This window comes from Tenrec ecaudatus, chromosome 1 (genome assembly GCF_050624435.1).
Source record: "Tenrec ecaudatus isolate mTenEca1 chromosome 1, mTenEca1.hap1, whole genome shotgun sequence".
Taxonomy (NCBI): Eukaryota; Metazoa; Chordata; class Mammalia; order Afrosoricida; family Tenrecidae; genus Tenrec; species Tenrec ecaudatus.
Genome location: NC_134530.1, coordinates 9,701,060 through 9,728,517, shown reverse-complemented (window position 1 = coordinate 9,728,517; position 27,458 = coordinate 9,701,060). Strand labels below are relative to the sequence as shown.

Sequence of the window (27,458 nt, the reverse complement as noted above, 5' to 3'; positions counted from 1 at the left end):
CACTGCAGCCAGCGGCTAGCACACAGGACTTCACCCGGGGGCTTGAGAGGCGGTCCCTGCTGGCTTTGGTGGCAAACAGGCGCAGGAGGGGGATCGTCCCTTCTGGGCACTGCTGGTATTTGGAGGGTGGGGACTCTCCTGGGTGTGGCGGGGTGCTCAGCAGCCCCCAAGGTCTCTAGCCACATGATGCTCTTGGTTGGTGACAACCACACCGTCCCAGATGTTGCCCTGGGGAGCAGGGCCTCCTCCAGCTGAGGAGAACCTCGGGTCAGGGTCGGGGTCAGGGTCGGTAGTGGTGATAAATGCAGCTTGGGTCTTCTTGTTCCTTTGTGGACTCTGGCCCCCTCCCCCGCCCCCACAGTGTTAGCGGGTAGGAGACGCCAGAGAGCCTACATGGCTGACATTTTGGGGAACAAGATGGCACATTCTTTCTTCCTTGCAGTCCCTGGGTGGGTTTGAACTGCCAGCTTTGTTGTTTGTTTGTTTCAGCTGAAAGCAAAATGGGCCACTCGGGGGACCAACGGGCACTTTGCTTGTCTCAGACTTATTGTGTTCCAGGGAGCTACGCCCCAGATCCTAGCCCAGGGCTGCCCCCCACTAGTCTCTGATAAGCCTTTTTCTCCCCAATTTCCTCAACCTCCCACTCTGTTCCCCAGATCCTGCACGCGGCGGGGTTGGGGGGCCATGTAACTTGTGCAAGAGAGCAGCAGAGAGGCCTGAGCAAGGGGGTTTTATCTTCTTCCCACGGTCCCAGCAAACGAGGCCATGAGCCTCCAGAAGCCATTTCTGTTGTTGGGAACCCAGTTACTAGGTTTCCCAGCAGGGGTCCCAGGTGTGCCTGGGGCTCACACCTAACAGGTGGGCCCTGTGCTCTGGACATGCTCTTAGGAGGAAGACAGAGGGATAGGAAAAAGTCATCATAAACTAGCTGCCTTTGAGTCTACTCGGACTGCTGGGGACCTCATGTGTGTCAGGGTAGATCTGGACGCCATGGGTTTCCCGTGGCTGGTTTTCCTGAGGTAGATCGCCAGGCCTTTCTTCTTAGGCACCTCTGGGTGGATTTGAACCACTAGACTTGGAAGTGAGCAGCCTCACATGTTGAGCATTCTTACCACCCAGGGGCTCCAGTTAGAGTGAGCAGCTAGCAGTCAAGGGACACTCACGATGCCACCAGGTGCCATGCGAGGCCATTTCTGGGTGTCCCACTGAGGGCCACCATTTAAAGTTGGTGGGATGATTCTCTGAACTCAGTGCCACAGGTGTCACCCTAGGTTGGCCGGAGGTTTATAAATTGGTCAAAGTCACCAAGACCAGCTGCCATCGAGTCCGTCTGTGGCTCCTGGTGACCTCGGCACATCAGAGCAGGGCCGGGCACCACAGGTGCTTGGTGAGTGGCTGGTTGTCTGGCAGGTCACCAGGTTTTTCTTCAGAGACACCTCTGAGTAACCTTAAACTGCCCACCTCTTGGGTAGTAGTCCTGTGTGTCCGCCACTTGTACTACCCAGGGGCCCTCGAATCTTCGTAGGTTTTAAAACGGATTAAGATGGTCACCAATTATACAAAACCCTCTGAAGTTGCTTTCAACGGGTTAAGGGTTCTGGCTCCTCGCGGCCCTACAGGGGAGTCACCGTGAAGTCTTGTTGACGCACCTGCTTTGTGGATCTTTGATTCCTGCACCCATTGCGTCGGGTTGTGCTTTGGTGTGAGAGGACAAAGACCTGAGAGGTCAGGGTTTCTGGTCACCCCGTAGCTGGGGAGCAAATCCACAGGAACAGTAGCCCTGGATCTCAGAATGCTGCCGCGTGGGGTCTTTTGTCCAGTTTTGAAGAGATGTTGCTGTCACATACCCGTGGGTCGGACTAGAACTGGCTCAGATTGTCCCATGGCTGTTCTCAGAAGTTGATCGCCAGGCCTTTCTTCCGAGGTACCTCTTTGGGTGGAGTCCAGCCACCCACTTCCTACTGCCAGCCGAGAGCATTCCAGGTGTACCACCAGGGGCCCGGGCAGCAGAGCTCAGTGCTTCCCGGGGACGGGAGGCTCTCCAACAAAGGTTCTGCTCCACAGCTTCCTGTGTCTTTCGAGTACCGGCAGGGTGACTCAGGGGACAGCATCGTGCAAACGGATGTGGACAGCAGCCGGCCGGCCTGCTGCCCGGCTGGGAACCAGAGTCTGGGAGGTCACGGTGACATTCTGGCAGCACTGTCCCCCTCCATCTTTAGACATATGACACAAGGGGACAAATATGAAGGACGGTGACCTTCCCCTGTGTCCTTGCTTTCAACTTCGGCAGCCTAGCGGCGCGTGGCTGGGGGCTCTGAGCTGCTTGTCCAAGCACAGACTCCAGAGCTCGTTCTCCCAGGTTCAAATCCCTCTTCTGCTTCCTCATTGGCAGTATTCTTGTGAGCGGCTGTCTCGTCGGCCCCCCACGCAGGCCACCGCCACACACAAGCAGAAGGAAGTGTCTGCGCTGCACCCAGGGTGGTGGCCACTGTGTGCTCTGAGTGTCTCCCTGCCAAGGGGCCTGGTCCAGTTGACTGGGCCCTGTTGTACTCCAGAGGGTTTCGTCGGCTGATGTTTGGGAGCATGTTGCCATTCCTTTCTTCCTAGTGTTAGTCTGAACCCGATGGAACTTTAACTATTTCCCAGCAGCATGCCAGCCACCGTAGTACAGCAGGCAGGCACCTGTGATGCAGGGCTAATGAACTGCTCTGCCCCAAGAGATTATACTAGTAAGTGCTTGCTGGGGGAGCAGTGGGTGGTGGGGGGCTGACTCCAATATTGCCTCAGTGCTCTGGCTCTCCTGACTTCCACCCCCACCCCATTCCCCAACTTTGTGTTGAAAGCTCACCTCTTCTGCAGCCAGGCAGCCACCAGGATCTCATTTCTATCCCAGGTAGGTAGGCTGAGCCCAGGCTAAAGCTTTGGCTCTCTGACCTCGGGGAGTAGGAAGAGGGGACGGGGGGGGGGGCGGTTTCTCACTGTTAATGCCAGTGAATGGTCCCCTCTGATTGGGCGGTGGTGGCCAAGCATCTTATTTAAGTCCTCTCCTTTATTTGTTTAGTGCATGCTGTTGGAAGGTGCGTGGGCCTGCGGGCTGTGACCCAGCCCCGGTTTCAAAGGAAAGCCAGGCTATCCATGGACCTGCTGACCTCTAATGAGTTTCTCGCTTCAGGCGAGTTAGCAGCTTGATTACACAGAAAGCACCTCCCTAAAGTCACCTTTCCTAAACGGTTCTGTTTAAAGGGCCTCTTCAGAGAGTGCACGGCCTGGTGGCTCATGTCCATGGTCTGCAGTTTTAGGAAGTTCAAGGGTCTGTATCCTGTGTTATAGCACTGGTTTCCCTACAGACCCTTATGAGTACTTTTACGGTGGTGCTGTATTTTTTAAGGTGCCCTGATGGCGTGATGGGTTATGTGTTGTGCTGCTACATACAGGTCAGCAGTCTGAGTCTCCCAGCTGCTCCACAGGAGAAAGAGGAGGCTCTCCACTCCCATAAAGAGTTAGTCTCAGGGCCCCGCGGGTGCAGTTCTCCTGTGTCTTGCAGAGGTCCTATGAGTCACAGTCAACTCGAGGACAGTAAGTTTGAGTTAGACAACGATGCTGGATGCGCCCATAGCACAACATTTTGTCAGTATGACTATATCGTCATGTGGACTGCCCAGTGACATCATGCCATTCGCAGCCTGATTTTTTTCCTGGCACCTTTAACGGAATCTCGCTGTCCTTTCAGCTTTACCTTCCTCACAGTCACAAGGCCACTTTGACCTCACCATTAGGTACCGTCAAATCGATTTCTTCAACCATGGAGGGGACTCCCTGTGACAGTGGAACTATGTCACAGGTTGTGATCGATATAGCAGCAGGTTGCCAGGATCTCCTGGATGGGCTCCTGATACACTTGCCTGCTCTAGAGCTTTCATATGAGGGAGGTCATTTCATTTCCTTCCCTTTGTGGCTGACTTAATTCTGCTCTAAGGAGCGCTGGTGGCATACTTGGGTCAGCGTTGGACTTCTACCTGCAAAGGTGAGGGTCTAGCCCACCAGCCAGATGATGGAAGGGTTAAGCCTTCTGGACATCTTTTATTTCCACCTCACAGGAACTCACTGTGTGATGATCCTTATTCAAACAATGATTCATTCAGTTGGTGTCAGGAGTGGGATTCACTGCAATGGCCCAGACTCAATGGAATATATAGGTTGGGGGTGGGAGTGACGGGTATCAGAAGATAACTTTTGGGTTCTGGGGAGGATTTTTAAAGACCGTGGGGTGAAGGAGCTGTTAAGAACGGTAGGAATGGTGGATTGACATCCTGAGGAAAGGCACCAGTTACAATTTGCTTTAATGTGCCTTCACTGTATTGCTTCAATTCACCCACTTATGACATAGGTTGGTTAGAAGAGACTCGGAATTGGTGCAGACCTCAAGTGTAAGTGATACATTACAATCATGATACTATATTAACACAAAACACCAAAGAAAGTTAAGTTAGAGCTGGTTTAAAAGCAGTCATGTTGGTCTCACCTGACCAACAGAAGCTGGTTAATAAGGCCAGCAAAAATCGAGGAAAATGGGGAAAAGATTATTCTTGGGAATAACTTGTGCAGAAGCCATCCATGACATTTGCAGGCAACCAAGATTAAGCTGGAGGATTGATTTTTAGGTGGCATATTTGGGTTTTGGAGAATGCATATTCCACATCTGGGAATATTGCTGGCTCCTCTCCACTAAAAACACTTGGGGGTAGGGGGAAGGTTTATTTCAGAACAAGCTAATAGGGAAAGGCAGAAAGATAGCCACCTGATCCACATGTAGGTAGACTCTTTTCCCGTAGGCACCCATCAGCAGACTCCATTTCCACGTGGACAGCCCTGTGAACAAATGCCGGCTGTTGATCCACAACAGCAGTTACAAGGTACTGGACATAATTGATGGGGACAACTGCATTAAGACTGGCATGCAGAAAGACTCTCATTGAAGAAGGTGAAGTTGAACTGCATGCTGTTTCCTTAGCCATGATGGAAGAATTGGGAAATGATGAGAACCCATATGGAAAATTGGACTATTGAGGGGCCACCCATGGGCAGCATGGACATACAGCAGGCACTCTCGGAATGTGCAAGGTCCATTAAAGTAGAATCTGTCACTGCCCATCAAAAGACCCCCTTCTGAGATCAGTTATTGATTAGAATCAACAAGTGGACCTGTTGCTATGCTTACTTGAGGTGGCCAATTGGGCCAAAGAATGGGTGTACCAGGGGGTAATACAGAGTGGACTGAATCTAGGTACATCCTTCTTACACCCTCGGAGGTCCATAATGCCCCCTCTGCCTGCGAGCAAGCAAGTTAGAAGCTGCAGGTAGTTATGGGCAGATTCTCAAGGGAGAATGCCCGTAGATCGCTGGCAAGTTGGTTATATTGGGCCAACCATGCCAGTGACACCAGGTGACTACAAATGGCTCCTCACAGAAATATTTACTCTGGTCTGGATTTCACATATCCCGTGACAGATGCAAATGCCAAAAATACTATTAAGGGATTAGAACGAAATATGCAGTGCCGTTTGGGGCTGCTGAGTTACATTTCATCAGACCAAGAAACAGACAGTACAGGCCACAGGAGACAATCATGGGCTATGGAACAGCATATTAAAAGGACACCCCTTTGCCCCATGCGACCCTCACTCACAGTAGTGGTTTGATAGCGAATTGGAATGGTCAGTTGAAACATTTGTCATCTAACACAGGGAAATAGAGACATGAAAGTTGGTTCCCATGTCTTCTTGGAGGTGTGTGTTCACTCAACACAAAGAAGACAAAGGGAGCAGAATTACAGGACAGAGCCTTGTGGGAACCAGGTGTGGAGAAAGATGCTGGGACCACTATATATTTCTTCCCCAGATCCTCAGAGCGAGACTGTAATTATATCCCTGAACCCCAAGGGAATTGGGCTGGATTTGTATCCCACCCCCCCATTCACACACACCTGGCAAAAATTAAGGTTGACAGTGTTGTATTGTCCAGTGGTTGACAGAGTTCACCAGTGTAGTATCTGTGGTAGGATTACGTACCCAATGTAAATGGCAGTGGACTTTGGGGGAAGCACATAGTAGAGTGGTTTTGTTACCAGCACAGCAGCTGAACCTGATGTCCCTTTCCAAGATGGAAAAATTGGGATAAAAATAAATGACGACGGAAGGAGAAAAAAAATAGCTGGTGGTAAATGAGTGACTAAATGGGTTATGCGGCGGGGAAATAGTATATTGATACCTCAGAGAGTTGGAGCAAGGGAATGATCTCTCAGCTAGATTATATAGCAGATTAGAGTGAGGATAAGGAACCCTGGTGGCATGGTGGGTTAAGTGTTGGGCTGCAAATCACAGGTTGGTGGTTCAAACTCGCCAGGTGCCCCAAGAGGAAAGACGGTGGCTCCAGTTAGGATTTACGGTCTTGGAAACCCAATGTAAGATTGTTGTGAGGAGGAATCAGCTCCGTGGCAGTAGGTTGGGTTTTCAGAGAGGTTAAAACAGAGGTGACTTTGGAGAAACTTTTGGGCAGATCAGATAATTATCTGCGTCAGACCTGAGTGACTGGCACGTGAGTAACCTTTCACCTTGGAGACTGCTGTACCCTACTACAGGACTAATTGTCAGGCACTCTTTTGGAATGGTGCCATTGCTTATGGGGAGGGGGAAGCGAATCCTTCAAATCTGAAAGGAACATTGGCTAGAAGAGCCACAGGGTGGCCTGAGTTACTTAGTGCCTTCTTCTGCTCACCACCTTGGCGCCTCCTGCACAATGATGTAGTTGGACTATGCTCCTTAGAGGAAAAGGTCTTACATCCATTGGGCACATTGTCAGGAGAGACCAGTTCCTGGAGAAGAGCCCCATGTTTGGCTGCGAAACAGAGGAAGGCCTTCAAGGAGATGGATGGACACAGTGGCCGCATCGATGGGCTCAGGCGCAGGTACAATTGTGAGGATGGCCCAGGGCCGGCCAGTGTTTTGTTCTGTTGTGCCTGGGGTCGCTATGGGTGGAAGCCAACTCGATGGCACCTAATATTAGCACGCAAAGAAGGCACCTGTGTTCCACCAAGGGGACTGGACAGCTAGGAATACAAATAAGGTGTATGGAGTCTGTGATGGTGAAGGTTTTATGTCAACTTGGCTGAGCTGTACATGATTTGAAGGAGTTTGGCAGTCCTGTAATTTGGCACTTCTCTAATGACATAATTGCCCTCCGTTTTGTGATGTGTTGTGAATCCTGGCCTCTGTGCCTATTGTTATGGTCCCATTGGGAAGTGAGTTGTCTGCTATGTTAATGAGGCAGAATTCAGGTGATGTGTACCTCGAGCCACACCACCTTACTGCAGTTAACACCATTATTGAAATCATGCTTTTTCACTGCCTTGTTCAAGTAAGGGACATTTTCCTGAGGGCATGATCTGTATCCATTATAAATGAGTACTCTGTCACAGTTGTGTGTTTTTTCTCTCTCTCTGGATCCTGCATACAGCTGTTCCAGTTGTCATCTGGAACTTAAGCCAGCAGCCTGTCATCTGACCCGATTTACCATCTTCTGTCGCCTCCTACGGCCGAATACTTGACCCATGGATTGGGGTCTTGCCAGCCTCATGGAATACATGAGCCATTTCCTGGCTGGGTGATCCCTTCCTTGTGACCCCTCTATGAAGGGATGTCCAATTGTCTACAGATGGGTTTTTGGTCTCCATTCTGACCCCCCTCATTCCCATTGAAATGGTGGTTTGTTTTCGGTCTGTTGATGCCTGATACCTGATCCCATAGACACCTCGTGATCACACAGGCTGGTATGCTTCTTCCATGTGGGCTTTTTTGCTTCTCTCCTAGATGGCCGATTGTTTAACTACAAGCCTTTAAGACCTCAGACTCTATATCTTGTAATAGCCGGGCACCATCAGCTTTCTTCACCACATTAGCTTATGCACCCATTTTGTCTTCAGCAATCTTGTCGGCAAGGAGCGCATCGCAGAATGCCAGGTTATTAGAACAAAGTGTTCTTGCATTAAAAGAGGACTTGAATAGAGGCCCAATGTCTGTCTGCTACCTTAAAACTTAACCTAGAAATATATGTACATCGAGCAACATCCCTATTATTATATATTAATTTATTCACATATGTACATGTCTATGTTTATACCTCTGTAAAGGTCTTTTGCCTCCTAGTTCTTTTCTCTATTTCCTTTTACTTTCCTCCTGCCTTGCTATCATCTTTGAACTTTATTTGGCTCTCTGTACTTCCCCATGGCTATATTGCACTTGACCGAACCCCAACTGGCCTTCTATGCCCTCACAATCGATTTTAGATCTCTTGTTGTTCCCTTGTCCCTGGGCTTGTTCACCCCACCTCCCATCCCCCACCTAGGAGGAGGGTTTGATGTTAGAGGTGGCGGAGTGGCACCACAGTTTCGAAAAAGTAGCTATTTGAGGGATCTTTAACCTCCACCTTCTAGAACTTGACTTTGTGCTGATCCTCCTAAGAGAGAGAATTCGTGAAGAAACTGAGGACCAAAGGTGTTGACTCACCTGTCCAACCCCACAGGAGAGGTGGAATTGGACATTGAACTTGAATCCGCCTGCCTTTGGAGTCTGAGCTCTTAACTCTCACTGGTTTTACAGTATAAGTGTTTTGGTGCCCACCAGCCTAATAAACCCTTTGAGTCCCCAGCCCAGATCTTGAATTACAAAGGACGGTGTGGTGTGGCCAGAGAGGTGGTCTCCTTAGCATCTCAATGCCCATATGCGTCTTGGTGGCTGGATGGAAAGGCAGCTGCTGGAGATTCCCAGAGTTAGGTGCAGGGATTTACTCGAAGGAAGGGTTGTTTGCAAAGGCGAAGACTTCAGGAAGCCCGTATTCATGGATTACACAATGTGGACTTTCCGTGGTCACTCTGGGGTGAGACTCCCAGCTCCACCTCTCCACCCACCATGTCCCTGATGGGCGACCTGGAGCAGGTTATAGAACCGTCTCACTTTCTCAGGCATAAAACAAAGATCCTGAAGCGCACAGGCCTTTGGTGGGTGGGAGCAGCGGTGGCTCAGTGGGAGAACTCTGTCCTTCCTTGCTAGAGACCCAGGTTCACGTCCTGGTAAAGGCCACTCATGCGCAGTCACCACCTGTCTGTGGAGGTGCGCGCGTGGCTGGGAGGATGAGCAGGTGTTTGCAGCACCTCCAGGCTAAGCTGACCGAGGAGGAAAGGCCCGACATAAGAAAAGCAACCATGAAAAGCCGAGAGAGCACGACCGGGCCCATCGTGGGGACCGGGCAGTAGTTCCTCCTGCTGTTCCTGGGGACGCCAGGAGTCAGGCGGGGCAGCTGGTCTGAACCGGTCTGCACCAGTGACATGAGAAAGCGCCCAGACTCACAGGTGTGGAACGGGCAGGAGGAAGGGGGGAGCCAGTCGCAGCAGCAGCCCCAGCAGCGAGACAGGCCTCCCGTTCCCTGTGAAGCAGCCTGTGTGGCCGACGGTGAGCGTGCTGCCTTTTGCCCACACCATCTTCCTGGATGAAACCTTGTGGATTGTTCCCCAGGGAGCCGATCCCCCGTGAGAGGGGAGACACCTGCTCAGCCCCTGCTCCCTGGCCCTGGTAAAGGTGGCTGTTCTTGTTCGGGTTCACGAGGGCCACCGGGCTCTGTGTACTTTCCTTTTGTTGCCAGTCAATTCAATTTGTTACTAATAATAATGTCCGGAACTGACTTGGCCCAAAGCCCCGGTCATTAAGAGAAAACCGCTTGCGGAAAGGCTGCCCGCTCCAAGGCTGGCTTTGGAAAAAACAGAAGGCAGAGACAGCGTTTTGTTTTGATTTTGTTGTTGTTGTTTTAAACCTGGAGGCACATGGAAAACGGAAGGGAAGAAATAAGCTAAATGAGCCAACAATTTGATTCCCGGGGCAGGATTTTTCCAGAATGACCTGGCTGTGGTAGGTGGGGCTCCGGGTGATGGCAGTGGGGAGTTGGGGCGCACTAACCAGACGGTGGGTGATTGGAACCCAGCCAGCAGCTTGGGGGCGAAAGACCTGGCAGTGGGCTCCCATAAGGATGCCTGCCAAGCACACCCACGGGGTTGCTACGGACACGAGGGCACCTAGCGCCGCCCCCACAATCGCTCACCTCCCCAGGCTTGTCTGTCATGAACGTCTCTTGCTGGTTTGCTCATCACGGACTCTGTGGCCAGCCTTCCTTTGGGGTTTGAGAAGACGGTATGACACGTCATTTCTCTTGATGGTAGAGTTGGGGCACTGCCTGGGATTTCGCTCCTGAGGTGGCTGCCTCCCCCGCCCTGTTGGGAGAGTCGGTGATTTTCTCAGGGCTGGGTCGGATGCATTGGCCCAGCTCCCCTAGGCGCTGCGGGCTTCAGGCGGTTCAGCTCCTCCTGCCGGCTTGCTCTGGAAGGGAGCCAGCTTGCACCCTGTAGCCTTCCCCATGAAGTCAAGGATGGCAACTGGGATCCTTTGAAAATCATTTTATTGGGGGCTTGTACAACTCTTATCACAATCCATCCATCCATTGTGTCAAGCACACATTTGTATATTTGTTGCCTTCATCAGTCTGAAAACTTTTGCTTTCTACTTGAGCCCTTGGTATCAGCTCCTCAGGTTTTCCCCCTCCCTCCCGCTCCTCCTTCCCCCATGAACCCTTGATAATTTATAAATTATTATTTTGTTATGTCTTACACTGTCTGATGTCTCCCTTCACCCACTTTACTGTTGTCCATCCCCCAGGGAGGGGGTTGTATGTAGCACATTGTGATGGGTTCCCCCTTTGTACCCTACCTTCCCTCTACCCTCCCAGTATCGCCACTCTCACCACTGGCTCTGGAGGGATCATAGGTCCTGGAATCCCTGTGTTTCTAGTTCCTTCTTGTACCAGTGTGCATCCTTTGGTCTAGCTGGAGTTGTAAGGTAGAATTGGGATCATGATAGTGGGGGGGGGGGGAGAAAGCATTTTAGAACTAGAGGAAAGTTGTATGTTTCATTGGTGCTATACTGCACCCTGGCTGGCTCGTCTCCTCCCCATGACCCTTCTATAAGGGGATGTCCAATTGCCTACAGATGGGCTTTGGGTCCCCACTCAGCACTCCCTCCCCATCATTCACAATGATAAGATTTTTTGTTCTTTGATACCTGATCCCACTGACACCTTATAATCACAGGCTGGAGTGCTTCTTCTATGTGGGCTTTGTTTGTTGCTTCTCAGCTAGATGACCGCTTGTTTATCTTCAAGCCTTTAAGACTCCAGATACTATATTTTTTGATAGCCGGGTACCATCAACTTTCTTCACCACATTTGCTTATGCACCCGCTTTGTCTTCAGCGATTATGTTGGGAAGGTGAGCTTCAAGGAATGCCAGGCAGCTGGGATTCTTAAGAACCTTGGGGAGCCCTGTTGGTGCAGTGGGTGAGGCACTCAGCTGTGAACCTGAAGGTCAGCACTTCAAACCCACCAGCACTTTTGCAGGCGAACACGAGGCAGGCGGCGTTTGTAAAGACTACAGGCTTCAGCATGGGTTTGGATTTATGGCAGGTCTGATCCCATGGGCCTCTCACAGTGTCCCATGCCAAAGCAAATTGTAACCCCGAACCATTGCCTGGCTTTACTCCATGGGCTTCAGGCACTGAAGTGGGTTGCACAGTGGGAAAAAAAAGATTACAGGCTTGGGGAGCCTGCGAAGGTGGGGCTTCTGCTCTGTTCATTAGCGCCACTGTGAATCGGAATCGATTTGACTGCAATGGGATTGGTTTTTTGGTGTTTCTCACGTCGTTAGAGAATTATCCAGCTCTCTACTGACCTGTGGTTGTCATCCCCTTTGTTGTTGTTTGTGTTGTGCTGCTGTCCGTCCACCCTACGGCTGTGGTCACTCTGAGCACAATGAGGCAAAACACTGCATTGCCCTGCACCATCCCCATGAGTGGCTGAGAACTGAGCCACCGTGATTCCCCCATAGGATTTTCACTGGGAACAGATAGCCAGGCCTTTCTTCCTCACCTGCCTTTGTCTGGAAGCCCTGCTGAAAGCTCCTCGGCATTCCGGCAACACCTAAGCCTCCAGCGTCAGAGGGTGGTGGCTGCACACCTGGTGCACTCGCCAGGAACAGAACATGGGCCTCTCCCCTGTAAGGTTAGAAAGAACTCTGTCCCCGAACCACAAACTGCCCCTTTTTCCTGGTCCTTTGTTTTTTTTTATTAAGGATATTATACACAAAATAGGCATAAATCGCTTTGTTCTTGTCTGCAGAACTAAAAGGTTAGGGGTCAAACCCACCCAGAGGTGCTGACAAAGAAAGGCCTGGTGATCTGCAACCCAAAGCCACAGCTTCGATGCCCTAGTGGAGGGCAGGTCTGAATTCACAGCACCCTGCCTGGTGATTCCCCGCCCGCTCCCCTCTCCATTTCTGCTGGAGTCCAGGCTGGTTTTGTGGCTCCTTTGGTCCTCTGTTTCTTCAGCGCACCTCGTTTACAGCTCTGCGTTACCATCCCCAGTGTGTGGGGGCAGCTGTCTGCATTTGAAACTCACCCACGTTCCTCAGTGTGTGAAGACCACTACGGGCCAGTGCTCACAAAGAGCACCAGGCTGCCTCCTGCCGGGCGCCGGGAGAGTTGGGGGCACTGCAGAAGCAGATACCTACATTTTATCTTGGACGGTGGGCTAAAGTAGACACGTTTTTAATGCCACGGGGCCACTGTGTCTTTTTTCTTGCTTTCTGAAATGGGCCAGATCACTGGGGACTGACGAGACAAATCTCTGGGCGCTGACGTGGATTCTGTCTTCAGACCTTTTGTCCCAATCCATTACTGGTGCTGAGACATGCTGCTATTCCCGTGACCCCGAGAGCAAACATCAGTCAAGTCAGTGGAAGATGCCCTTGTCACCTTGCCCCCCAAAAGCTCATCAAGTGAAATCAAAGAACAAGACGATGCTCATTTTGTTTTTTGTTTTTGATGTGAGGGGGATACTGCATTTGGAGTTCGTTCCTCCAGGTCAGACTGTTAATCGGGCTTTCACTTTAGAGGTTCTGAAAAGATTGTGTAACAGTGTGTGACCAAAAAGACCTGATTTGTGGCAGACCGGGGACTAGTTTTGCCACCATGACAATGCACCTGCTCATGCCGCCATTTCTGTGTGCCAGTTTTGGGCAAAAAACCAGCATGCCTTTCTTGCCCCCAAGTACTTTACTCACCTGACCTCACTCCACGCGACTTCTTCTTGTTTCCTTGAATGAAGAGAAACATGAAAGGACTGCTATTTGACCATTTAGAAGAGGTGAAGCTCAAACTGAGTCAGGTGCTGTCAGCCATCCAAATAGATGAGTTTGAAAAATGTTTCCGAGAATGGAATCACAGATTTGACAGATGTACTAAGTGTCATGGAAAGCACTTTGAAGGTGATGGGGTTGCTTGTTTTGTAAAAAAAAAAAAAAAAAAAAGTAAATACATAGCTTTGGGGAGGGGATCTGTTTTTTTTTTTTTTTTTGGCGGGGGGAACCCCTCGTATTTTTATTTCGAAGCCCACACGGTTCCGTGATGGAGTTAAGAGGCACTTCCCCAATGGCGATAGTGAGCTCTTACCGTTCCCGTAAGTTCAGGAGCAGCGGCCCAGGGTTTCATAGCGCTGCATTTGTGGCTGGTGCAGGCTGAGACGACTGCTCCCGTGGGATTGACTGACTCACTGTGACCTGGTGTGTGTCACAGCAGAGCTGTGTGCCCTGGGGTTTTCCGTGGCTGAGATTTTGGAGCTAGACCACCAGACCTTTCTTCCGAGGCACTTCTGGGTGACTCACACCTCCATCCTTCTTGTGGGCCACTGAGCTGTTCACCATTTTCACCCCCTAGGAACCCTAGAAGGATCCCTAGTGGCAAGGTTAGCAGTTCGAAACCACCAACCATCCATGGGGAGAAAGACGAGGCTTCCTAAACCTGTAAAGAGTCACAGTCTTGGAAATGCATAGGGGCAGATCCACCCTGCCCCATAGGGTCCCTATGAGTCAGAGTCCATCACATGACAGTGAGTGTGGAGGGACCCCAGGAAGGAACTCCTTCAGGGTACTGAGGGAGGCGGGGAGGGGAGGCTCTTATAGGTACAGAGTGGTTGGCGGACCCCCCTCTGAGGCTGCCATGTGAGCCGAGAGCAGAAGATTCGAAACTGCCCAGGAGAAGTGGGGATGGAGTGCGTTCTCAGTGGCCCCGTGGTGAGGAAGGACGTGGAGAGTCTGGGGGATAGAAGGAAGTGAGGCAGACTTGTGGGGAGCAGGAGACAGGGGTCAGTCCAATGCTCATATTTTTATTTGGCTTCTCCTCTGTCCTGATGCTGTTGAATTGATCCTCACGATTCAGAGCTGCTCCCCGGGGTTCTGGATGGCAGCCTTTTTTCTTTTCATTGTCCGCTCCAGCGTTTTCACTCATTCTGTATCTCCACACGCGGCACAGTCCCCTCCGTTGGCTGTGAGCTTAGTCGTAGATCACCAGGCCTTTATTCCGTGTTACAGGTGGGTAGGTTAGACCCGCCGGCCTTCATGGCAGTAGTGAGGCACACACCATTTGTGCTCCCTGGGGACCTGCCTGCTCTATGATGTTTTCCGTGACTATTGTTTTTTTCTTTTTCTTTTGGGGTCAATAGATCACCAGGCCTTTCTTCCGAGGTGTCTCTGGGTAGACTTGAAATGTATAGCCTTTTTGGTTAGCCTCTGAGCAAGTTGATCATTTGTGCCTCCCAGGGACTCTGTCAGTGACTTAGTTTTATAAAAGGGGAAACAGAGACTTGGTGAAATTCAAACCCTTGACCCAGCAAGGTCGCTGGGTCATGGAGAGACGGGTTCCTCCACATTGTGTATCCGATTCTTGGCCTGTGGCTTCTAATCTCAGGCCCACCCACTCATCACTGAGGGTCACAGGAACATCTCAGGAGCAACTGCCAGGGGGCTCAGCACTAGTCTTGGCCACCCCATGGGGGTTTCCATGGGGCTGTGGCTTTCTCACCGGTGTGAGAACTGTTCTCCAAAGCTGGCCAAGGTTTGTTAAGACTCTGTTCTCTCCAAAGCAAAGTTGGGCTTTGGGTATCTGCTCTCCAGTTTCCCAAGGACCCCTGTTGATAGTGGCTTCCCTTGTGGATAAGGGGCTGGTGGCGGTGAGAAGGGCTGAGGAAAAAGGAAGGAACTTCTGGGGGCAGGTGGCTATGAGAGAGCCAAGCATTGGCTTTGATCTTCACATTTCCAGTGTGTGTGTGTGGGGGGGTGGTGGTGGATGCAGGTGCAGTGGGACATAACTGGGGAGCTGTTGTTGCTGGGGACATCCCCACAGCAACCCTGAGTGACAAGGTAGGATGGCCCCACCAGGTACCCCAGGTTACTGTCTTTCTGGGAGCAGATTGGCAGGCCTTTCTCCCGCAGAGCACTGGGTGGGTTTGAACCGCCAATGTTTCAGTTGGCCTAGAGCTCCCTGTAGTCTTCCTGGCAGCCACCTCAGCCTCCATGGTGCCTGACCCATGAAATCTCCCCAGGGTGCTTGTGTCTGCCCAAGCCAAGTCCCAAAGAGCAGAAGTTTTCTAGCCAAATATGAGGTGGTATTCTGGGGGTGTAAAGGCAGGAAGATCATTTTATTAGGGGCACATACAACTCATCACAATCCATACATACTTCAATTGTGTAAAGCACATTTGTATATTCATTGCCCTGGTCATTCCCAAAACATTTGCTTGCCACTTAAGCCCCTGACATTAGCTCCTCATTTTCCCCTCCGTCCACGCTCCACGCTCCCCCCTTCCACCTCCCTCATGAACCCATATTATTTGGTCATATCTTACACTGTCCGACGTCTCCCTTCACCCACTTTTCTGTTGTCCACCCCCCAGGGAGGAGGTTATATATAGATCCTTGTAATCGGTTACCCCTTTTTACCCCACCCTCCTTGTACCTTCCCAGTATCGCCACTCTCACCACTGGTCCTGAAGGGATCATCCACCCTAGATTCCCTGTGCTTCCAGTTCCTATCTGTACCAGTGTACATCCTCTGGTCTAGCCATATTTGTAAGGTAGAATTGGGATCATGATAGTGGGTGGGGAGGAAGCATTTAGGAACTAGAGGAAAGTTGTATTTTTCATTGTTGCTACATCTCTTGGCTTATCTCCTCCCCAAGACCCCTCTGTGAGGGGATGTCCAGTGGCCTACAAATGGGCTTTGGGTCTCCAGTCCCCCCTCCCCACCTCATTCACTATGGTAAGATTTTTTTGTTTCCATAATGCCTGATCCCTTTGACACCTCGTGATCGCACAGGCTGGTGTGATTCTTCCATGTGGGCTTTGTTGCTTCTGAGCTAGATGGCTGCTTGTTTACCTTCAAGCCTTTAAGATCCCAGACACTCTATCTTTTGATAGCCAGGCACCATCAGCTTTCTTCACCACATTTGCTTATGCACCCACGTCTTTAGCGATTGTGTCGTGAAGGTGAGCATCATGGAATGCCAGTTTAAGAGCGCAAAGCATTCTTGCATTGAAGGAGTACTTGAGTGGAGGTCCAATGGAGGACACCTTTTTCAATATTAATCACTTTGCATGCCCCAAACCAAGCTGCTGGCCCTCTTCTTCCTCTGGCAGAGGAGGGAGACATGACCCCCATGGCCCTGTGTTTTATCTGAGATGGCAGTAGAGCTGCTTGGCATGAAGGCTCATTTTCCACCTTCCCCAGTGATGAAAACACACACACACACACACACACACACACACACACAACACACACACACCTCCCTGTCCCTCCCCATGAGGGAACTAATTTAACTGAACTTCTTAGTCTAACTTCTTCTCCTATTACTCTGAGCCCCCAGTCTCCCCTCCTGTTTCCCTAAGCTCAGAATGGTGTTGCTTTGAGCCCCAGTCCTCTTGTTACTATGAATCCTGAGTCCATTTCCTAAAACTCTGAGCCCCAGTCCTCGAGTCTCCCCCCTAAAATTCTGAGCCCCAGTCTGTTACTCTGAATCCTCCCTCTCCTGTTACTCTGAGCCCCAATCTCCCTGCTGTTACTCTGGATCCCGAGTCCCCCTGCTGTTATTCTGAATCCTGAGTCCCTCTGCTGTTACTCTGAGCCCCAGTCCCCCTCTTCTTACTCTGAGCCCCAGTCCCCAGAGGCCCCAGCTCTCAGCCTTCGCTGCATTCCAGAACCACAGCCCTCGGGAAGAATGCGCCCATAGTCTGCCAATTATGGTTTCTTTAGGAGGCCATTAAATCTTGATTTCCGGGGGAGCGGGGAGGTTGGGGGGTGGTTTGAGTACTTTGTATTTTCCTTGAAGGCTGGCCTTTCTGCTACCTTGTGGGGAGCCTTTCTAGAAACTTCCACGTGGACTCTCAGTGGGGCGAGTCTGGGGAGACTTGATAGAGTGGCGCTCTGGGAGGAGCGTGTTGCCTGCTTTACCTTGAAGCCGCCTGTGTCCTCTGAGGGGCAGGGTGGGGTGGGGTTCACACCCACCTCGTGACCCCAAGTGGAGCAAGCGTGGCACTTTAAACCCACCCAAGGCACCATGCAGATTACAGCTCTTCCGGAATCAACTCAGTGGCTCCTTTGGGTGGTGGTTCCGTTTCCTTCAGGAAGAGATTGGGGGGAGAGGGGGTTGGCGTGTAGGGCGTATGGGGCCTGTTATTAGGGGAACTCGGCTCTACTCCCCACACCTGGCCTGCGTGGCGTGACCAGCTAGACCTGGAGAACCTGCCATCAGACCAGGGTCACGCAGAACGGTGCCTCCGCCCAATCACCAATGTCTGGTAGATTTGAAGGGTGACTGACTTACAAAAAGGGGGTGCACCCGGGTGCCCCTGACAATGCCTCAAGGGCAAACAAGGGGGTACCCTAGGTTCTGTTGGGCAGCCATCTCAAAGGAGCCCTGGTGACTCTGCGTTAAGCACCTGGTGGTGGTCAGAAAGGTGGGCATTGGGAGCCTGCCCAGCAGCTATGCAGTCTGCCCCCCATCAAGATTCCCAAACAGCCCTGCTGCTGTCCATCCTGGCTCAGAGCCGCCCTCTAAGACCAAGGGAACCCGCCCTATGGTCTGAAGGAGCTGTCTGTAGGGAAGCAGAATGCCACACCTCCTTCCTTGGGGCAGCTGCGGCAGCAGAGCACTTTACCCAGTGCACCACCTGGGCTCCTTGTCCCGCCCAAGGCCGCCTGGGGAAGCTCCATGCAGTTGCGCTAGGTCCGGTGAGGTCGTCAAGGCGGCATTCAGCAGCAGCAGCAGCAGCGGACCTGCAGCGCCCTCCCCCAAGCGCGGTGCCCTGCTTGGGGTTGGCACCCGTTAAAGCCGCCCCTACTCACGGTGCTCCTGGTAACCCCACATGCAGGCCACCCCACACGACACAGACTCCCAGGGGGAGAGCCACAGGGAAAGCTGGTGCCACTTGATCACTTCCTGATTGGAAATGAGATTTGAATTGGAAATCACACTAGCTGGGGGGTGGGGCGGTGTGTGTGTGAGATCCAGCTTCTCAGGGGTCCTGCAGAAAGCCCGCACCTACACCCATTGGCTCTTGTCCTTTCAGAGGCGGGACCTGTCCCTGTCGAGTGGCCACTCCCGGGTCCCATCACACACTCAGGACCCCTGTCGACCTGTGACTGAAAAGCCCTGCTCAGCCCTGCGGATGAGACTGTTTTTTTTTTCTGCTTGCCGCTGTCCCCAGGGAAACTGTGGTTCCAATTCGGAGCTTCCGCAGGGTGGCAGGTCGCCTTGCAGACATTGACGTCCTCTCTCCCCCTTCCTTGCTCCTTTGGAGGCTGCGGTCCCTCCCTCGCTCGCTCTGTCCCTGCCTCCCCCACAAAAGCATCGCGACAGGGAGACCTGGGAGAGCTGCCTTGTTTTTCCCGGTCTCCCAAGGGTTCTTCCTTCCTGGGACAGGGAGCTGCCTCACCACCTGTCCTCCGTGGGACATCACGTGCTCTCCTTCCCTCCCTCCCAGGGGCGCACCGCCCCCAGCGTCCAGTGTGTGAAGGCTTCACTGTGCCCCCCAAAAAAAAAATAACACCCGAAGACCCCAACGGAAGGGCATAAATGCACAGGCAAAGATGGCGGGAAGCCCAGGCACCGCCAAGCGAGCAGACAGGTCTGTCTGGGAAGAAGCAGCCAGCGCTCTCCCTTAGAGGCTGGGGGGGCGAGACTTAGCTCTCGGACTTTGAGCATGTTATCCGGAGAGACCAGTCCCCGTGGAGGGGACAGAGCGAGCGAGGGAGGGACCCCAGTCTCCAGGCAGTCGGGGCAAAGTGGAGGGGCAGACCAGACCAGGACAGGACGGCGCAGGACCTGCAGGCAGCGCTTGGCTCTGTTGAACTCGGTCGGGGCGGCCAGGAGGCGGAGAGACTCAATGACACTCAACAACAACAGAAGCCACAACCAGGAGTGGACACGGACCAGGTGACACACAGTGACCTGCAGACACAAGGCACGTTTGGAGAGGTTTGGGGTGGCTGGCAGGGAGGATCCTGGGCACCGGCCCCAGCTGTGGGGAGTAAAAGGTTTGGGGCCCACAAGCCCTGATCACGTGGCTCCGGCTCAGTGAAGCAACAAGGAGTGCGCAGAGGGCGGCCCGTGAGACCGGGCGAGCAGATACGGGCTGACCTTTGCACTCTGAAAATGGGATACACAGTGGAAAGGACTCACGGAGATCTAGAAAAATTAATCAACTGTTAAACCTTAAAAGGACAAAACAGCACCCAATGCATTCCAAAAAGCAGACACTGCACGGCCGGCCGTTGCCAGCCACCCCTGAAGACGGCTGGAGATTAGTTTTTAAAAGCCCAGTCAAACGAGGCAAGGCTGTGATGGCCTGGTGGGAAAATTCTCACCTTCCATGTGGGAGACCCAGGTTTGATTCCCAGCCAGTGAGCCTCGTGTGCAGCCACCCCCCCTCTGCCCGTGGAGGCCGACCCGGTTTAAGCCCAGCTTCCAGAGTAAGACAGACTAGGAAGAAAGGCCTGGCACTTGACTTGGGAGAAGCAGCCGGTGAAAACCCCATGGGACACAGCAGTCTGATCAGAAAGTGATCGGCGAAGTGGGTTCTGGGCTGGGCAGAGTTGTGCCCCATTGTGCAGGAGGTCACCACCATCCAGGGCATGGGGTAGGCGCATGGCTGAGTGGCAGTAACAGCAGCCAACCAAAGATGCAGAATGAACAAAGCCCCCCTCTAAGGTCATCTAAAACAACAGCAACACCTTTTAAATACCTTTCTTAGGGAGGCCATCATCCCTTTAAGAACAGGCGCGGGCGTGTTTGCATGCATCGTTTTATTTTTGACGCAGAGCTTCACAGGCCTGATGCAGAGCCGTCCCCAGAGTGAAGCTGGGACTAATGACAGAAATCCCCAAGGGAGGAAGGAAATGAGAAACAAGCAGGAAGTAATTGACGGGAAAGCAAACAGGACTGACAAGCTCAAGAGCTGGATCTTTCCAGAAGGCACCGCTGCTGTGATCGAGAATCAGGTTTTAAGAATCCTCTTCTTTAGTCACACCAGCAACGGCCACTCGTGGCTCCTGGCTCCCAAACTGGACACCACAGACACGGAATGAACTTTGGAAGTGTTATTAACATACCTTTACTCGCTGAATTAAGTGCACATTTCACTTAGACTGATTTCACCCCACCTCTAAGAGTACATCCAGGCTTTGAATTTACCCCTGAGAATCGCCATGCCAGTATCTTACAAGTCGTGCCTCTCATCACCCTTCATTTCTGAAGAGCCTGTAACATTTACGCTGACTCAGGAGGCATAGAAGCTGAGTAGGAGTGGGGTGAGTTTCTGTGGCTGGGGTCGGGTGGGCAAGCAGCTCGGGAAAGGAGGGGGAGAAGGATTGCCCAACTTGAAGACTGTTGTCAGTGGCATGGAGAAATGGTTGAATTTAGTGTGTTTTAAACAGCCATAAAGAAAATACTGGAGATCTAAAAAAACAAAAAGGAAAGACAGGAAACCAGAATAGACAGAAGCCCAAGCTTTTGTGTACCCCTTCCTGTAGTGCTGTGGGGTAAACCTTGGACTGCTAACCACAAGGTCAGCAGTTCAAACCCACCAGACATTCCTAGGAATAAAAAAGAGGCTATTTGCTCCCGTGAAGCTTTGTAGTAGCGGTTCTCAACCTGTGGGTCGGAACCCCTTTGGGGGTCGAACGACCCTTTCATAGGGGTTGCCTGATTCATAACAGTAGCAAATTACAGTGATGAAGTAGCAACGAAAATAATGGTATGGTTGGGGGTCACCCCCACATGATGAACTGTATTAAAGGGTCACGGCATTAGGAAGGTTGAGAACCACTGCTTTATAGCCTTCAAAACCCTATACAGGGCCAGGATGAATTGGAATGGACTTGAACCCCATGGGTTTGATAGGTTAAGGCGTCTTGGTGGCACTTTGAAGAGATGGGTTGCTAAACACAAGGTCAGCAGTTGAAACCCACCAGCAGCTCTTTGGGTGACAGATGAGGTTTTCCATTCATTCCAAGATGACCAGTCTTGGAAACCATGAGGTGCAATCTGCCCGGCAGGGTCACTGAGTGGGCAGGGGGTGAGTAGTTAATTACCGAATGGAGGACATTCACAAATGGGGAGCAACTCCAACAATGCTGAGATAGTTCAGGTTTATTGTGCCAACCTGGTCGATAAACACATGTGGGATTAATTGAAGGGTGGAGAGATAAATGGCTCCGTGAGCCTCGCCTTTCTAGTTTTTGGGTCTCTTGCTTAGTAATGGTCGGACCAGGGTGCAGCTGCCTTAGCCAGTTCCCAGGGTGCAGCTGCCTTAGCCAGTTCCCTGCTTCAGCTGGCAAGGCTCCTGCAAGACATCCCTGAGGAGAAGCCACGTGGACCTAACCTGATGCAGCCTTGGGTGCTGGAGCAGCCTTGTGGAGACCCCTGCCAGCGCTGAGATGCTTACACATTCACTGACTCAGCTTTCCTCCTGCAATCAGCGTCATTCCATGTGTTTTGTGAGATGGAGGACGACTTTGTAGATTGGTGTCAGACATACGGGCTAATGTTGGACTTATGGGCTTGGACAGCACTGGGTTGGAATGCTTTCTTAATGTACACGTACCCTTTATAGAAAACTCTCTTATACATAAAAGTTTCTGTGGATTTTGTTTCACTAGTTTACCCAGACTAACACAAGTGCCCACAACAAACCAACAAATGGTGCCCTTGCACCTTAGCTATGGTGGCTTCTGGTGTGGCCACCATTCTGATGGTCTGCACACTATAGCCCCCAGGGCTGGTTCGCCTCCTGAGCAGCTGCCAGCTGCCTGAGGTGGAAACTTGGGTGTCGGCCCATTGATAAGTCCTGGCAGATGACTTGGATGACCTCAAAAGGCACCTCGTGCCGGTTTCCTCTGCCTCCTGCCTTCCTCACCATCCACCAAAGAGACAGACTAGTCTCTTCTCCACCCCCCCACATTTCTCCCCCCCCCCCACAGAGTCTGGGTGTGCCCTTTCTGCTTCAAGCCCTTCTTGTGCAGGTTAAAGTCCACCACCCTTGCTTTGGCTCCCCATCCTTCCTCTCTGGTCTCATCTCCCACCCTTCTCCCCTGTACTTTGCCCTTCATCAACTCTGAACTGTTTATAGTTACTGGTGGCAGCCTGATGATTCATGCATTTGCACATACTGTTCCTTTCCATCTGGGTAGGAAGCCACATCACCTAGTTCCCTGTCCCCCCACCCCCCCATGCCCCCTTGGTTTTTATAAATGCGTGGTGCTGCCGCAGTGAGCACCTATCGTGAGCTAGCCTCTGGGAGGCCATCGGGAGTGCCCCTTCAGGGGACTTAAGAAGCTTTTTGTACATCCTGCAAGCCCCGGTGGCATGCAGTGTGTTGTGTGTAAGGCTGCTAACCTCAGTGTCAGCAGTTCAAAACCACTAGCCGCTCCCCGGGAGAAAGATGAGATTTTCTGTGCCTGTAAAATGTTACAGTCTCAGAAACCCACAGAGAGAGAGAGAGAGAGAGAGAGAGAGAGAGAGAGAGAGAGAGAGAGAGAGAGAGAGAGAGAGAGAGAGAGAGAGAGAGACAGACTACCCTGTAAGACAGTCTCACTCTGTGTTGGGATTGATGGCCTTGAATTTGTTTTGTGAGTGGGAGGGCCCAAGCAACCTCTCCCACCGCTCCTGCATCCAGTGCTTTGATGGGGCCAGTGGTTGGGGGGCAGGATGAGTGAATAAGACTCCATGTTAGGCTGGGATGCCACACCCAGCCCCAGTCTGTGGTAAGGCTCCAGTTTGAGGTCTGACCTTGCTGCCTGCAGCTGAGTGAACAATGGTAGAGGTTGCTCCCTAAAGGGGTGGTCTTTGAAGAACAGGGTGGTGGTGGTGATGGCTAGTTACCTTGCATAACAGAAGGAAACCTTGCCTGGCCCTAGGCCATCTTTCTCCTCATTAGAAGGTTTGAGCCCACTGTTGGGGCCCCTGGCTCTACTCATTGCCAAAGGAGGGTCCCCTCTCCTTTTTCGCTGGCCCTCTAACATGGTGCCTTTTTCTTAGCATTAGCCTTTCTTGCCTTTACATACTAAAAAGGTAGCTGGCACAGCGAGCCAGGCATTGAACTGCTAACCACAAGGTCATTGGTTCAAATCCACTGGCTACGCCAAGGGAGCAGAATGTGGTTGTCTACTCCCGTAATGATTTAAAGCCCTGTAAACGCTCAGGGACAGTTTTACCCTGTCCTCCAGGTCACTGTTAGTCGGAATCAACCCGGTGACTGAGGATTTTGTGCGGTTATTGTTAATGGCTGAGGAGTCCCTCCTAGGTCAGCCAGATTTTGGACTAGCCGTTGGATTCTGTGCACGGGACAGGTTTTACGGCGGGGGGGGGGGGGGGGATGGCTGCTGTGTGGCCCTGTGGGGGTGGTTAAATGAGAGAATGTCTGTTGGCCGGGCTTCACCAGCGGGAATAGCAAAGGTACGCGTGAGGCATGCAGGTTTGGGCGTGTTTAAATACACCAGGAACATTGGCTTGAGGGCACCCCCCCCCCAAAAAAAAGCCCCTGCGTGCACATTGTCTAAAGAATGTATTTATGAGTGTAGCCTTTGGTTTGGTTTTGAACAATAGCCCCAGTGGTGTCATGGTGAAGCGTTTGCGGCTAACAACAACAAAAAGTTGGAACCTTGAGTGAATCCACCCAGCGGTCTGTGGGAGGAAGGCAGATAATGGGCTAGGAAGCCCTGTGGGGTTCTGCTCCGTCACACTGGCTTGTTAAGAGTGGGGATCCGGGCTGGTTAAGAGTGGGGATCGGGCTTGCTAAGAGTGGGGATCGACTCTGCGACATACAGCAGTAGCTACATGGGGTGGAGACATTGGCGCCGAGGTCCTGGAGAGCACGGCCCTGGAATCCCAGAAATGCGAGGACACCCCCCCCCCAAATTGCGGGGGTGGGGTGGGAGAAATTCCTGTGTGCTCCAGGCAAGCCGCTGCCCCTTCTCTGGGCCCCTCCCGAGAGTGAGGCCCAGGGCCAGAGTGCCCCTCGTGGCCCCAGGCGCTGCCACGCGGTCGCCCAAGTTTCTCCCAGGCTCTCCCTGCGTGCGCCCAAGCCACTCAACCACTGGTTGGGCGGCCCGCGCCCGCGGTGGCTATCCTTTTCTTTATGGGCTGCAAGGTCCCGCAGGCGCCAGGACACCAAGCAGGGTCTGCAGCCCCCAAGCCTCGACTCTTCGCAGCTCGGGCTGGGCTCCGCGCGCGCTCGGGGCGGGGCCAGCCCCGCAGCCCGCCGGCCCATTGGCTGAGAGCGAGGGCGGCGCTGCGGCTGACATCACCACCCGGCCTGGATTTCACGGAACGGAATGGAGTGCTGTGAGGGCTTTGTGGAGTGCGGAGACTGGGCGCTCGCGAGGGCGGGGCCTTACCCGATTCGGGTCCGCCCCCTCGGCCCAGACCCGGCCAATTCTGGAGCTGCCATAGAAGGGGCGGCCCCTGAGACCCCACCCACTTCGTGGCCGTAGGTCTCAGAAGAGACTCCGCATCTAGATTTTGAAGGCTGCCCAGAAGCTAATCTGTAAGCGCGTGTAGGGGCGGCCCTAGAGGGTAAGGAAGTGTGCGCTTCCCGCCCGCTGTGCCTGCGCTTCGCTTCCTTGACTCACCCCCCTCCTGCTCCCAGTTGTTGTTTATCGGGCATCACAAGGTAGCCTGCCGGTGGCGCAACTGTCAAAAAGGCACCCACCATTAAATCCTTGCTTCAAAGAATTAAGAATTTCCTGGCTGCTTGCTTCCTTTGCCCAGGGGCTGCCACGACTTGAACCGAACCAGGAACCCCTCTGTGGGGAGGGGTGGGGAGTGCAAGAGAAAGGCTCTGAATGGAAACAAGTAAATAAAGGAGTTTATAAAAGACATGCTTACAGGGAGAGCCGCCCAATGAACGTGCCCATAACCCACAGCCCCATGACGCAACTGTTCCTTTGGAAATTTCTGGAAAGCAGTTATTTTTTTTCTCGAAGATTCGATCTTGATTTTTTTTAAGGCACAGACTGGAAAAGGAATAAGAAAATTTTATTAACAAAAGTCCTTTGGCGGAAACACGTAATAGTGGTTTTTACTATTTAGTTGCTTCTTGAAAGACCAGGCTGATTTGAACTTAAAAAGCCAAGCACAAGGGGAGGAGGGCTTGGCTCCATTTTTGTGTGCATGCCCCCTACCCACCAGTTGAAGTTTTAATCCGGCTCTGCTGCGTACTTGAAGGTTGTACGTTCAAATAGCCTGGAGACAACGCAGCAGAAAGGTCTGGTTTTCCACTTTTGGAAAATCAGCCTCTGAAAACCGGGTCAAGGGCAGGTGTGGGGGCAGGGCTCCACTGGTCAACTGCTTTGTTTTGTTCCTGGTGGACTGTTACTTTCTCTAACTGTTTTGTTACTTGAGCCAGTGTGAACTTTGTATCCTGATGTAGTTTAAGAACTTAGGGAAAGTTGTAAAGGTTGTATCTGGGTTCCTCAATTGTTTAAATGTTACCCTGTGGCTTGCTTTTTGTTTTTTTAAAATCCCTCCTTTGCTAATTAACACATGCACAAAAGCACCTTGTCTCCACCGCAAGTTTCTTTAGATGTAGAACAAAGCTCCCGGTGGGGAGCTTCGACCCCCACAGGCAGTGGTTTAAAGTCACCCACAGCCACGGGAAGAAAGGCCTGGTGATCGCTTTCTTAGATGGGTGCCCTAGGGGCTCCTAGGGACCCCCGCGCGTGATAGCACTGCCGGGTTCCCACGCGGACCTTCCCGTTAGCCCCGAGAGCAGAGCGATCTTTCTCCCTCCATCGCGCGCGCGGGGTCCGCTCGGCCAGAGCAGGCTTGTCTGTTCGCGGGCTAGGTCTTCGGTGGCACGACGTTTTCGGAGAGTGGTACCCATTTCCTTAAGGAATGCCGGCCACGCGGCTGGCTTATCGCAGCGGGCCGGGGAAACCGCCTCTGCTAGGGGTTCTTGTGTTTGATAGTGTGCACCCCCCGCCCCCGTTACTGGTGACCCCGGGGTGCGCACGGTGTCTCAGGCCGGGATGCTCCAGAAGAAATTCATCTTTCCAATAAGTCTCAGCACACAGAATGCAAACCCGGTGGCAAGAACGGTTTCATGCCACAGGACTTAAAACTCTTGCTATCTTGCTTAGCAAGAAGTGCCGCTTCCTCTCCTCCTCCTCCCCCGTCCCTCCTCCCCTCCCCTCTGTTTTCCTTTCTTCTTGCGGGAAGGGGAGGGAGTGAACTCCTTGTGGGCAGAGGCGTGGAGTCCGTTCCTGGAGCTCCGATGCTTGTTGAGTGAGGCGGAGATCAGAGACGCGCGCGTCTTTCAGGGCTCGGCGGCCCGCGGCGCTGATGCCGGCGGCCTCGGGCCGCGGGCGTGAGTGAACGGGCCGCGCATAAAGACCCCCACCTTCCTGAAAGCCTGCTGCGAGCCCTTAGCAACCCCCGCCCCATGCCGAGTCGGTAGGCAAAGGTGCTTTTAACAGTGAGCGCCCTTGGGAAAACCCTTTCTAGGTGTTTACCGGAATCTGGGTGGGTCGGGTGTCGCAGTATGTTGACTGCCCTTGGTCCTCCTGGTCGGCCATTTCAGAGCAGGCCCCCTCCACTTCCCCCTGGAGTGCCCAGGGGCTCCTCCATTTGCCCTAGCCGCTCCTCGCCCAGAAGCCCTGGCACCCACGGTCCCCGGTTTTGCCCGGGAGCCCTGGTGGCCCCCTGATTAAGTGTTCAGTCAGTGGTTAACCAGAGAAAGGGCAGCGGTTTGAACCCACTCCTCTTTTCAAGGAAGAATGAAGTGGCAATCTGCTTCTACAAAGGTGACAACTTTGGAAACCCTTCCCGGCTGCTCTGCTCTGCCCTCCAGGGCGGGCACTGGGCACGGGGAGTCAGAATGGACTGGCAGGCAGTGCTTCTCTTTGGCTTTTGCTGCAGTTCACTCGTTTCTAGCATGCCATGGAAGTTGAAACCATACAGAATGCTGTTTTCTCAGACTG

At 52.5% G+C, this 27,458-nt stretch overlaps 1 protein-coding gene and 1 non-coding gene across 2 annotated transcripts in view; both read left to right on the top strand.

Annotated features, from left to right (window-relative positions):
* Nucleotides 1–27,458, top strand: part of INSR (insulin receptor) — a 130,197-nt gene that overhangs the window by 53,203 nt on the left and 49,536 nt on the right. The window lies entirely within an intron of this gene.
* On the top strand, nucleotides 11,537–11,670 carry LOC142437719 (small nucleolar RNA SNORA42/SNORA80 family). The gene has a single exon (XR_012782245.1). It is a non-coding gene; the product is annotated as a small nucleolar RNA SNORA42/SNORA80 family (small nucleolar RNA).